The 12,923-nt window shown below is 33.6% G+C and overlaps 1 protein-coding gene across 1 annotated transcript in view; it reads right to left on the bottom strand.

Moving 5' to 3' along the window:
- LOC126881969 (protein phosphatase 1D) overlaps nucleotides 1-12,923 on the bottom strand; it is a 53,128-nt gene that overhangs the window by 590 nt on the left and 39,615 nt on the right. The window lies entirely within an intron of this gene.

The following is a 12,923-nucleotide window of genomic DNA, read 5'->3' on the forward strand; positions in this document are numbered from 1 at the left end:
GTCGTTTTTTTTTATTTAACGTCCCAATTTATTTACAATATGTAAAACAAGTTACAATGAGTAAATGTTGTGACCACTAGTGTAGGTGACTTGGAGAAAATGATTCATTAATCATTTTCTTTTCAAATATTTTACACAGATATAAAATTGTTTGTCTCTAGGAATTACGGCACATATAACTAAAATCGCGATGGTAACTCACTAGGTGTATTTCGTCTAAGTCTTCGTCTGATTGGTTGTCTCATCAGGTTTCTGGCTAGTACATTTGGATGTTGTGTCAGTCTGTCTTCATATTTCTGTGCGAAGTTAGTAATTTCTTCTTTTACTGTTGCAATTTCTAGATCGCGTCTAATAATATTATTTACAACATACCATGGGGTATTTGTGATTATTCGAAGAACCTTCGACTGGAACCTCTCCAAGATTTCGATATTGGAGTTTGATGCAGTACCCCAAAGTTGGATCCCGTAACTCCATATTGGCTTCAAAATTGCTTTGTAGACAAGTACTTTATTTTTCATCGAAAGTGATGATTTATGACCAATCAGCCAGTATAGATTGTGTAATTTGAGACCAAGTTGTTTACGCTTCATAAAAATGTGTGTTCTCCAGTTTGTATTAGGATTATCAGCATCCAAAAATAAGAGCAACACAGAGTCATTTAATTTTTAAATGCCCTAGAAAAACAAACAGAACGTTTGTTTTCAATTAAGTAGGTGACACAGATTTCTCAACACAAGTACACTAATCGGCAATAACGCTTGGTCAGCTAGTCAATATTATTGTAATTCACGGCCACGCTGTATCAGCATTCAAAACAACAACACCTTACACTTTACTTATACATCCAGCAGAAGAAGCGTGATTCATTCTAATTCGATCTGTTATCAATTATTATTCGTTCAGATGGTTATACCGTAAGCACAGCAACTCTTTACTGTTATACTTAGAGTTGGTAAATAAATACGTATACAGCAAGTAGTGTTTACTTCATCAACCCCTATCATAGGGGGTAACTACCCCCAGCCAACATGGGACGTTCCTGAGGGTGGAGTACCACCATATGGCGATCCTGCCAGGATAGAACGCAGGAACGAGTATGGGAGGAAAGTCGCCCAAGGATGAAGTTCAGGAGAATGGAGTGTGAATAGCAACTTCATCGTCAAGAATAAGGACGTCAAACCCGATACAGAACTGAAGGTCCTGCTTTATATAATTACGGCAGTTCTGATCCTAAGATTGGCATGGTCGTTATGGAAGGCGCACCGAAGGAACCTCAAAAGAAACATTCATCGTGGATTGGCGAGATCAACAGCGAACATAGACGTTTAAAGGGGTAAGTCCATATTATTTTATTCTTATGGTATTTCCACGATATAGTCCTAATTCGTATAATCATATAATATAATAATAATATAACCGTAATGTAAGATACACATAATCTAATTTTTACCTATTTTTATCTACTTAATCTATTTTTAATTACTTATCTATTATCTAGAATCTATTATCGAGAATTTTTTTCATGTATTATGGCTATCTATAGGACGTATTGATACATTTTTACATTTTTATATGATTTTTATATATTTACTAGCATATATTTTTACCTTTACCAACTTTTTATCCAATTATTATTTTTACCGATTTCTATCAAACCGATTTTTATGATGATTTATAATGATTGATATGATTTTTATTGCAATTTAATATTTTTGACATACTATTTTATTTGACAATTTTACTACACCTCGTAAGATTTTATGCGTTCGTTACGAAGTACAGGAATAAATGAGAGATAAGTATTATGAATAAATGAGTAGCATCCAAGGTTTATTGGGAAGACTTCGTCAAAATAATTGAGGAGATTACACAAGAAGTTACAACGCAAAGCAAAGGGGTTTTGAAGAAGAAATGACCTAAATCTAAGGAAGTACAAGAAGAGGTAACGACACAATTAATTAAATCATATAACAAATTCACATAGTTGACAAGGAAAAATTGGGAAGCATTAACAGACAAACAAAGAGAGACGTGCAACAAATATTTTGGGAAAATCAGAGATAAAGTTATACGCTCATTTCAAGCAGTAAACTTAAGAACAGTAGTCCCAAGTTCAATACATCAGCCAATTGACAAGGAAATAGAAGAAGAACAAAGCGACGAGGAAATAGAAGAGGGGAAAAGTGACGAGGAAATAGAAGAGGAACAAAGCGATATAAAGCGAGATATAAACATGGCTCTGACGATCAACGAATTTTTGAATATCGCAAGCAAAGTATTGCCCAACGAGTTCGAAGGAAGCGCAGGTAAACTACAACCATTTTTAGACGTATTAGAACTACTTTGAAAAATAGCAGAAGGACATGAAGAAACAGCGATAACATTAATAAAGACAAGATTGACCAATAAGGCTAGAAACCTGATAACTGCAGAAGATACGATTCCACTTATAGCCGCGGCACTGAAGAAGGAATTAAGAGGCGACAATCCGAAAACTGTGATAGACAAGTTAGCAAAGAAAAGGGAAGGGTATAAAGATGCTGCAGTGTACGCATCTGAAATAGAAGAACTAGCAGAACAGTTAAAGGTGGCATACATCGCGGAAGGAATGCCATTGGAATTAGCGAAAAAATACACAGCGGAAACAGTTGTAGCAACAATGAAACGAAACGTTAATACAGATAAAGCTAAGTTAATATTGGAGGCAGGTAATTTCACAACACCGCAGGAAGTAGTATCCAAATTTTTATCAATTGATACGACAGAAGAGAACACACAGGGAAGAGTGTTAAATTATAGGACGAATTACGAGAATATGAGAGGACAGCAGCAATACAGAAGAGGATACCATAACAAATACGATAGAGGGAGAAGAAATACCTTCGGACAACGGAACGAAGCAGAGGCAACGGAAAACCAACGGAACTATTCGAACAGAGGATATAGACAATTTAACAACCAAACATACAGAGGAAACCAGAGAGGAGGACGTAACAGGAACGTAAGGCTACTAGAGTTAGAGGATAGTCAAGAGGAACCAGAAAACCCGCAGTTGGGGTTTTGAATGAACAAGACAATGGAAACACACAGTCAGAAATGGAATATAATATTTACAACTTCGATTTAAACTTATCGAATTTTGTACAAATGAGAACAGGAATCCTAGAACAGACAAATACATTCATCATAGACACAGGAGCCGATATTTCAATACTGAAATGTTCACAAGATTTTATGAAGGAACATGTGAAACCAAACACGAAGGCGAAAATAAAAGGAGTAACTAAAGGAGAATTACAGACAACGGGAGAAGTTGAAACTACACTAGAAGTAAAAGAAAGTCGATTCGAGCATATCTTTCAATTAGTTGAACCTAACTTTCCCATTCCAACAGACGGAATCATTGGGAGAGACTTTATTTCAAATTTTCAATGCATACTGGATTACGCTAACCTTAAAATGCACATTAAAGATGACAATGATTGTTATATTAGAACGAACATTTTGGATAATATAGATAATGACACGATAATAATACCGCCTACATGTGAAATTTACGTGGGTCGTAAAAAATTTTCAAACGCTGAAGAACGACAGGATAGTGGAACAACAGGAGATACAACCAGGAATATTCATAGCGAGAGCAATTATTTCAAGTAATAATCCATACATCAAAATTTTGAACACAACCTACGAAACAGTATATGTAGAAACACACACAATTAGGACCTTAGACATTCAATTACTCAACATATATAGACTGATTAACGACAGCAAGGATAGGAAAAAGGAATTACGGGAATCATTGAGGTTAGACATTCCAGAATACATACGCGATAAATTAGTATCTTTATGTGAAGAATATTCAGATATATTCGCCCTAAGGCATAGAATAGAATAGAAATATGCTTTATTGTCACTGAAAATTTTTACAATTTTATGGACAAAGCTTACATACAGTCAAAAGAAAAATAATATCAACAAGAAATAACAAATAACAACTACAATTCAATAAAATTAGATAAATCGTCAATATACAGTAAATAAGATATAAAACCAAAGACAAAAACAATTAATTGCAAAATTTATATACATTGCAAATTGAAAGTTGAACATACTTACAACAACTAAAATACAACATTAGGAATTGACAGTTTAAGCTACTGCGTATGAAACCCAATTTTCTTAGTTATTCATTAAGAAATTCTTCTATTGAATAATATGGTCTTTCAGATAGATAGGCTTTTGTCAGTTTACGGAATTTTGGGAAAGATGTTGCAGATTTAAGTTGTAAAGGCAGATGGTTGTAAAGTTTTTTTGCGAAATATAATATAGATTTCTTTACTAACTCAGTGCATGGGATCGGTAATTTACCAAATCAGTGCAAATATCAAAGATTGAATTTCTGGTGGAGTAAAGATGATTGGGCCTTGCTGGAAAGGCATGAAGGTGTTTACGAATTAAACAAACCGTTTCTAGAATATATAAAGATGGAAGTGTTAAAATTCCGTGATTCCTGAAGTAACTTCTGCAATGTGTAGATCTTCTGAGGCCAAACAGATACCTTATTGCTCTTTTTTGCAATTTAAAAATAACCTCAAATTGAGCAGCTGTACTAGAACCCCAAAAAGGAAGACCATATCGAAGATGAGACTCGAATAATGAAAAATATGTTATTTTAGAAGATGCTAAATTGAGTTCCCTTGAGACAGATCTTATTGCAAAGCAAGCTGAGGCGAGTTTCTTACTTAACGAATCGATATGAAGGGACCATTTGAGGTTGCTGTCTAAAAAAATACCAAGAAATTTTACAGAATCAACGGTACTGATCTGACTGTTATTAAGAGGCAAAGGTTGAAGAGCTCCTTTATAGGATAATGCTACCGTTTTATCTACATTAAAAGAGAGTAAATTAGAGTCAGACCAGGTCTTTATCGTCAGTAGATCCGAAGTTATAGTTTCATGAAGAGATGCTATAGTTGAGTTGCTCCAAGTGATACTGGTATCATCAGCAAAAAGAAAAATTTTCCCATCGATTTTTAAATTAGTGATGTCATTTATAAAGATAAGGAACAGAAGAGGACCCAATACTGAACCTTGCGGTACTCCACATACAATGTTTTTGAGACTAGAGTCAGTATCATTTGCTCTAACTAGTTGTTTCCTATTATTCAAGTAGGATTGGAACCAATTCAAAGAAATACCTCTAATTCCATAGAAATTTAGTTTTTTAATCAAGATGTCGTGATTTACACAATCAAAAGCTTTGGCATAGTCACATAAAACAGTGGCAGTATAAAAATTATTGTTTAGTGCTTGATAAACCTCATGTAGTACAGAAAACATGGCATAAGTGGTACATTTATTAGTTAAAAAGCCGAATTGATTTTGAGATAAAATGTTGTTATCAACGATAAAGGACATAAGTCGAGTTTTAATGAGTCTCTCAATAATTTTGGAGAGTACCGGTAGTAAGGCAATAGGTCTATAGTTGCAGGCATTAGATTTTTCGCCACCCTTATGAAGAGGAATAATAGTGGTTGTCTTTAGGCACTCTGGAAATTGACCTTTTTCGAAGGAATCATTAATTAGTGAGACGAGGATTTCCAACACATTTTCTGTGAGATTAGAGAAAATTTTTATAGATAGTCCATAAGTACTACAGGATGATTTGCTTTTAATACTATTGATTGTTTGGGTCAGTTCAGAGTTATCGACTGGTTTTAAAAAGAATGAATTCGAGACCTTTCTTGAATTAGGGAGATAGGAAATGGGATCTTTTTGCGGCAAAATAGTTGATGTTATATTTTTACTGACATTAACGCAGTAATCGTTTAGACTCTCAGGATTTGGAAGGGAAAATGATTGAGCTGTGTGAGTTTTATTTCGAAGATCGTTTATTATAGACCAGGTTTCTTTTGCAACACTTTTAGAGCTTCCCAGACGATTTTGATAATAGGCTTTTTTAGCTGATTTGACAAGTTTTAGATATGTTGTCCTGTACTTCGTGATATATTCAGTGACAGAAACATTGGTAGTAAATTTCTTGATGTATAAAAGTGAACGCATATTCTTGGCTGATATGCAGATACCTTTCGTAACCCAAGGTTTTCGATGTTTTGGCTTAATAGGAATTAAAGGAAAAGCTTTATTGAAGATGCGGATAAGCTTATCTAGAAAAACACTGAAATTATAGTCCACGTCCATAGAAGGAAACTGCCACTCAGAAGTTAAGCATAAATTTTGGAATTTACGAAAATTCTGGGCGGAAAAAATCCTACCTAAACGTCTGGGTTCTGAGGAGGGTTTGCTGAAGATGTTAAACTTCGTATACACTGCTTCATGATCAGATAGTCCCGCATTAATAACTGTAGAGCAGACATCAAGGGGTGAGAAATCTGAGACAATATAATCGATTATGGTAGATGTAGTTTTTGTAATCCTTGTAGGAGAATTAACGTGCATTGAGAGACCATACGATTCAAATATGTTGACCAGGGACACTTGGGTAGCACAAGCAGCAGCATAATTAATGTTAAAGTCACCGCATAGAATTTTTCTGCTTTTATGAGGCAGGTCATCTAACAAATTTAGCAGGTTTTGAAAAAATAGTTCCACGGCAGAGTCAGGTGATCTATAAATGCAAATAATGTAAAGATTAAGATTTTTATTATAAACTAAGGAAAACTCAAAGACGGATTCACTTAACAAAAAGTCGTATTTTGTTACCGGAGAAAAATCATTATTTCTAGAGAGAATTAGGGTGCCTCCATGAGCCGAACTTGGGCGATCATACCTGGCAATTGTGGTATATTTTTCTACAAAAAAAGGCTCGTTGACTTCAAGCCAGTGCTCTGTAACCGCAACTATCGGGGGAAATCCTAATTCCTCCAGAAACAAAAATAATTCATCAGTTTTATTTCTTATAGAACGAATATTAATCAGAACCATGCCAAAGTTGTCATCACTAAAATAATTTGAGGTTTCTAGTCCCTCAGAACACGTCGTGATGTTTAAAAATTTCGCTTTGGAGAGCCAGTGGAATAATAGCTTCGGTGGCATTCCCTTGACTTTTGTAGGTGTATAATTCTTTCCGAACTGAGGTAGGACCTATAAGCGGCAAGATCAGCTTCCACTTCAGCTGGACCAATTCCGTAGGCATGGTTAAATTCTAGAAGAACTTTTCGTAGTTCTTCGGTCGTAGTAGGTAGTCCTTCGGAAGCCAAAAAGAGTTTCACGCTGGTGTTGGTGTATCCATCATAAAATACAGAAGACGGCTGGTCGTGAAGAAAAGCAAGATGTAGTTTAATTGCTTTTAAGATATCCGGTTCCCTTAATCTTGCAAGAAGGTATCGACTGTTCGAGTTATTAGTTAGTCTAACTCTTGGTCGTGTTAAAGGATCCAAATTTATGGATGGTTCCAAAGTATCTTTCTTAATAAAATTGATATGGGAACGGAAAGGCTCTTTGGATTTGCAAACTGTGATGGCCTGCTTGTCTGTAAATATATTTGTGTTTTCAACTTCATTTTTGTTGTTGCTTGGAATGGTAATTGGATTTTCCAAGCTAACCGGGCTTCTATTGTACTTCGGATTCATATTTTGTTCAGATGAAGTCTTTGGTTCAGAGTATGATGATTCTGTGGACCATTTAATGTTGACACCAGGTGGCCAAATTTCCTTATTAAATAATAAGTCGATGGACGTTTTTGATTTTATGCCTATTTTTAATGAGGAACCAGTTGCTGTGTTGGCGTCTTAAAGTAGGGCGTAACATCGAATATATTCCTTAATATCTAACTTCTCTTTAATGTAGTGAACTACTTGAATAGGGGTGTAAATTGGGGTTAAGTTGCTAATAACGACTAGTTGAACATGAGTTCAGATTCTGGGGACATCTAGTGTACCTCGTTATAAGCGAAACCTCGTAATAACCGTGTTCGTTATAGAGAGTCTACTGCAGTTGATCTGCTTTTTTTATTCATGTCCACTCCCTGATATTCTTCAACCAAGAGGTCTGTTTTCTACCAATTCCTCTGCGTCCTTTGATTTTACCCATCATAATAAGTTGAAGAACATTATATCGGTCTCCCCTTACTTCGTGTTTAAAATAGGCCATCTTTCTATGTGATGTTATCAAGCAGCTCGGGAGCAGCATTTGCTCTCTTAAAGACTGCCACATTTGTCAGCATAGCCGTACATGGTATTTTTAGTGTACGTCTGTGCAGCCACATTGCAAAGGCCTCCAAACGATTAATGATAATGATAGATATTTTTAATGTCCATGCTTCGACACCGTATAAGAGGACTGACCAAATGTAACATTTAATCATGCGCTTTCGAAGTTGAAGTTGCAAGTTATCATTGCAGAAGAATGACCTCAATTAACTATTATAAATGGGAAATAAGCCACAATTTAACTAAAAAAATTATTTTATTAACGTTTCGACGTCCAAATCGGATGTCGTTGTCAAAATACAGTATTTTGAAATTGCAATTGCAAAAATGCCACAAGGAAATACCTTCAGAACAACAGAATGACCTCATTTTTAAAAATGTGCGGGCTATCTTGATTCTACATTTTATATATTTATCTGGATCTAGTTGTTCAGTCATTGGCAACCATGCAACCAATGATGGTCATATGACCATCAACATATAACCGTGAATCTTGATGTGCCAAACGGCTAAACACCATGTATTTTGTTTTTTGAATCGTTTATGTTTAGGCCAAACTCTCTTCCCACTGTGTCAATGGCTTTTAAAAGGCATTGTAATCCATTTATGTCATCACTTAAAATAACTGTATCGTCTGCATATCTGATTGTATTTATGAGAATTCCATTAACTTTCACGCTCCATTCCAAATTATGCAGCGCTAAATAGTATTGTTACTCTACTTTATAAAAACTTTATTCAAATACCAACAATATTACAATACTTTATAACTTTTACAACTTTAACACAATGACAGCTATAAGCTTCAAAAACAACTGTTCTATAAACTGTCAGCTTTCTATGTTTATATTCGGTTTCTATACATTTTCTGACGTTCTAGACGTCAGTAGACATAAAAGTAAACAGTGCAACAAGTGAAGGGTCCAGGACTATATTAGCTGAATATACCCGTGCAGGGGCGGTTTCTCCATTGGTTCACTTGTGCAGTGAACACCCAATAAAAGTTCATTAAATACAGTTTTTTTTAATCTCATAAAAAATATTATAATATTATTAAAATATTTTTTAATCTCAATACAGTTTTTTTTAATCTCATAAATGTTATATTATTAAAATATTTTTTTAATATCATAAAATCATTAAAACAACTTTATTTATTAATCATATTTACTTGCTATACGCCGCTGGATGCACGTGGCAAGTACAGATACTATGCTCTGGTGCAGAATTCAAATTGAACCAGCCAGTATTAGCCTCAGCCTGTAGTTAGAAAGAGAAATCTTAAAATCCGTGAAAAAGCATTTCGCCTATTTAAAACAGTGAGCATTTGTGCAGTGCACACAGAGAGAAGTGGAGGACCGTTTCGGTTCAGTTTGGAATTTTCTGTTGTGGGATTTAGTTAAATACGGTTAAATCTTAAATACAATATTAATGGTTTTATGATGGAGCCTTATTCAGTGGAATTTATAAAAGAAAATGCAAATAGTTTTGAAAATCGACTTCTTATAAAAAATAATGGTCCACCTCGGCCGGAGATACAATAATGTGCTATAAAAAACAAAAAGTTTCAACGTTGCTTTAAAGTTGAAGAATATTAAAAAACTCCGTGGCTGTGCGGGTGTGATAAACTACATTCTTTGTTTTGTTTTCCACGTTTAGTATTTTCAAAGAATGAAACTCTTTCTTCAGAGTGGACAAAAACGGGCGTTTGGGATTTATCTCATTTATCAACAATAATTAAAAAACACGGATCTTCCCAAATTCATTTAAAAAATGAATTGGAACTCTCAGATATTGGCAATATTGATGTTCGCCAATTATTAGATTCTGGGTATAGGAAAAAAACGCGCCTTGCATTTTACCTCAATGGTGGTGTGGAAATGAATGCATTATTTAATCGAAATTAGTTGCAGATTTTATGTATACCTACCATACATAAATAATAAAAAATGATTAATATTCCACAACATTTAAACAGGCGAAGCACTCACTATTGATAATTTTTTAACGAACGCCTATGCAATAAGTAAATACAGAGAGAGTCTGTAATTTGGAATAAATTCAATATCTCAAATACTAATTGTTTTTTTGAAAAATTCTCAGACCCGTCGATTAGTATTTCATACTGTCTTTTTTGACATACAATAATAATGTATACAGGGTGTCCCAATTTAGAGATATGACGTCTTCGTTGATTTTCTTAAATGGCAACACTGTCATTTTGATAGCTATTTTGATAGGGTGTGTAGAGTTATACACAACTGCAAAATATCAAATTTTTATTCTCTACCATTTACAAGATAATAGAAAATAAAGTTATATCTGTAATTTGGAATAAATTCAATAATTAAAATACTAATTGTTGTTTTTTGAAAAATGCTCAGACCCGTCAATTTATATTTCAAATTGTCATTTTCGACATACAATAATAATGTATACAGGGTGTCCCAATTTAGAGATTGACGTCATCGTTGATTTTCTTAAATGGCAACACTGTCATTTTGATAGCTACTTTGATAGCTTGTGTAAAGTTATACACAACTGCCAAATTTCAAATTTTTATTCCCTACCATTTACAAGATAATAAAAAATAACAATTATGAACAACAAGTAATCAAATAATAATTGAATTTAATTATTTCAATTAAGCAAATTCTCATAACGTTGCCCATTGACAATTTGACAATAATTGAGGGCAACATTATGAGTAGGTACATATTGCTTAATTGAAATAATTAAATTCAATTATTATTTTTTGATTACCTACTTGTTTTTCATAACTTTGTTATTTTTTATTATGTTGTAAATGGTAGGGAATAAAAATTTGAAATTAGGCAGTTGTGTATAACTTTACACATGCTATCAAAATAGCTATCAAATTAACAGTGTTGCCATTTAAGAAAATCAATGATGACGTCATATCTCTAAATTGGGACACCCTGTATACATTGCTATTATATGTCAAAAATGACAATTTGAAATACTAATCGACGTGTCTGAGCATTTTTCAAAAAAACAATTAGTATTTTAATTATTGAATTTATTCCAAATTACAGATATAACTTTGTTATTTTTTATTATCTTGTAAATGGTAGAGAATAAAAATTTGATATTTTGCAGTTGTATATAACTTTACACACCCTATCCAAATAGCTATCAAAATGACAGTGTTGCCATTTAAGAAAATTAACGATGACGTCATATCTCTAAATTGGGACACCCTGTATACATTTTGTATGTCAAAAAGGACCATTTGAAATACTAATCGACGGGTCTGAGCATTTTTCAAAAAAACAATTAGTATTTGAGATATTGAATTTATTCCAAATTACAGACTCTCTCTGTATATAATTTGGTGAGAAGCAGGAAAGTATAATAGTTTCACTAATCCGCTTAGGTCCCGCTGGGTTTTTTTCCCCAAAATTTTTTTCACCTGTGCCGCAATTGCGATCGGCTTTTATTCACCGTTTCTATAATTACATTCTATAATTAAACACCCATTTTAAATCACCACGAGCCGCCACTGTACCCGTGTATCTAGTAGCGTGGCTGTTACTGTATACAAAAGATCAGATTTTAATATGGAGAGTTCCAGAGTTTCAACTATTTAGAATGGGAAATAAGCCACAATATTATTAAAAAATGATTTTTATTAACGTTTCGACGCCCAAATCGGGTGCCGTTGTCAAAATACAAAATACTATTAATATAAACAAAAATGTTGTTGCTTAGTAAAAAAATTCTTCTAATAATTTATTTAATTTGACTCATTTATATCGGCAATTCAGATACATATGATACATTTTAAAGTAGAAGACTTTAAAATGATATTGCCAATATTTATGAGTTGCGTTCCTGGGACGACTTTACTGAAAGATAGTTCATTCGATTACATGAAATCAACCCCAACTCAAGAATATCCGTCACAAAAAAATCATAGCATGTGATCTGTCTTTAAAAAGACAACCACATGCAACGGTGACATTAAAATTCTCGCGTTAGAGATCTCATAGTAAATCACGAGGGAAAACCAGGAAAAACCTCGTGATACTATCCCGACATCGTAAGTATTTGGTCTTACATTTAATTTACTCTCAAAATTAATACCAAATTCTGACTTTACTATAATTTTGTTTAAATTATAAATAATATCAATAATACATGGGTATATAAGTAATACTAAAATATAAAATATGTACTAACTCGACTATTGACTTACTAATTGTGGTATTTTCTTTCTATTGACTTCCTCTTTCAGTATGGGTATCCACATCCTACTGCATTCCACCGAGGAATTTGCGACACAATTGGTTTCGTTTAGCATAATTAGAGCCGCTTCTTTGATTTTTCTCTTTTTACTATCTGTTTCTTTCAGGACTATACTTGAATCTCTCCACTGAACTCTATGTTCATTATCCCATGCGTGTTGACATATTTGAGATCTATCAAATTCTCTATTTTTAATATAAGATTGATGTTCACTTATTCTAACGTTTAATGGTCTTGATGTTTCACCTATATAAAACTGTTCGCATTCACAAGGTATTTTATAAATACAATTCTTTGTCCTTTCTTGTTCATTGTTAGGTTTAGTTTTAGATAGAATAGATCTCAATGTGTTGGTTGTTTTGAATGTTGTTGAAATGTTGAATTTATTTCCTATTGTTTTAAGTTTCTCGGATAGTCCTTTTATGTATGGTATTGATATTTTCCTCGTATTATTTCTTGTGAATGTTGTAGGAT

The sequence above is a fragment of the Diabrotica virgifera genome, chromosome 3, assembly GCF_917563875.1.
Source record: "Diabrotica virgifera virgifera chromosome 3, PGI_DIABVI_V3a".
Taxonomy (NCBI): Eukaryota; Metazoa; Arthropoda; class Insecta; order Coleoptera; family Chrysomelidae; genus Diabrotica; species Diabrotica virgifera.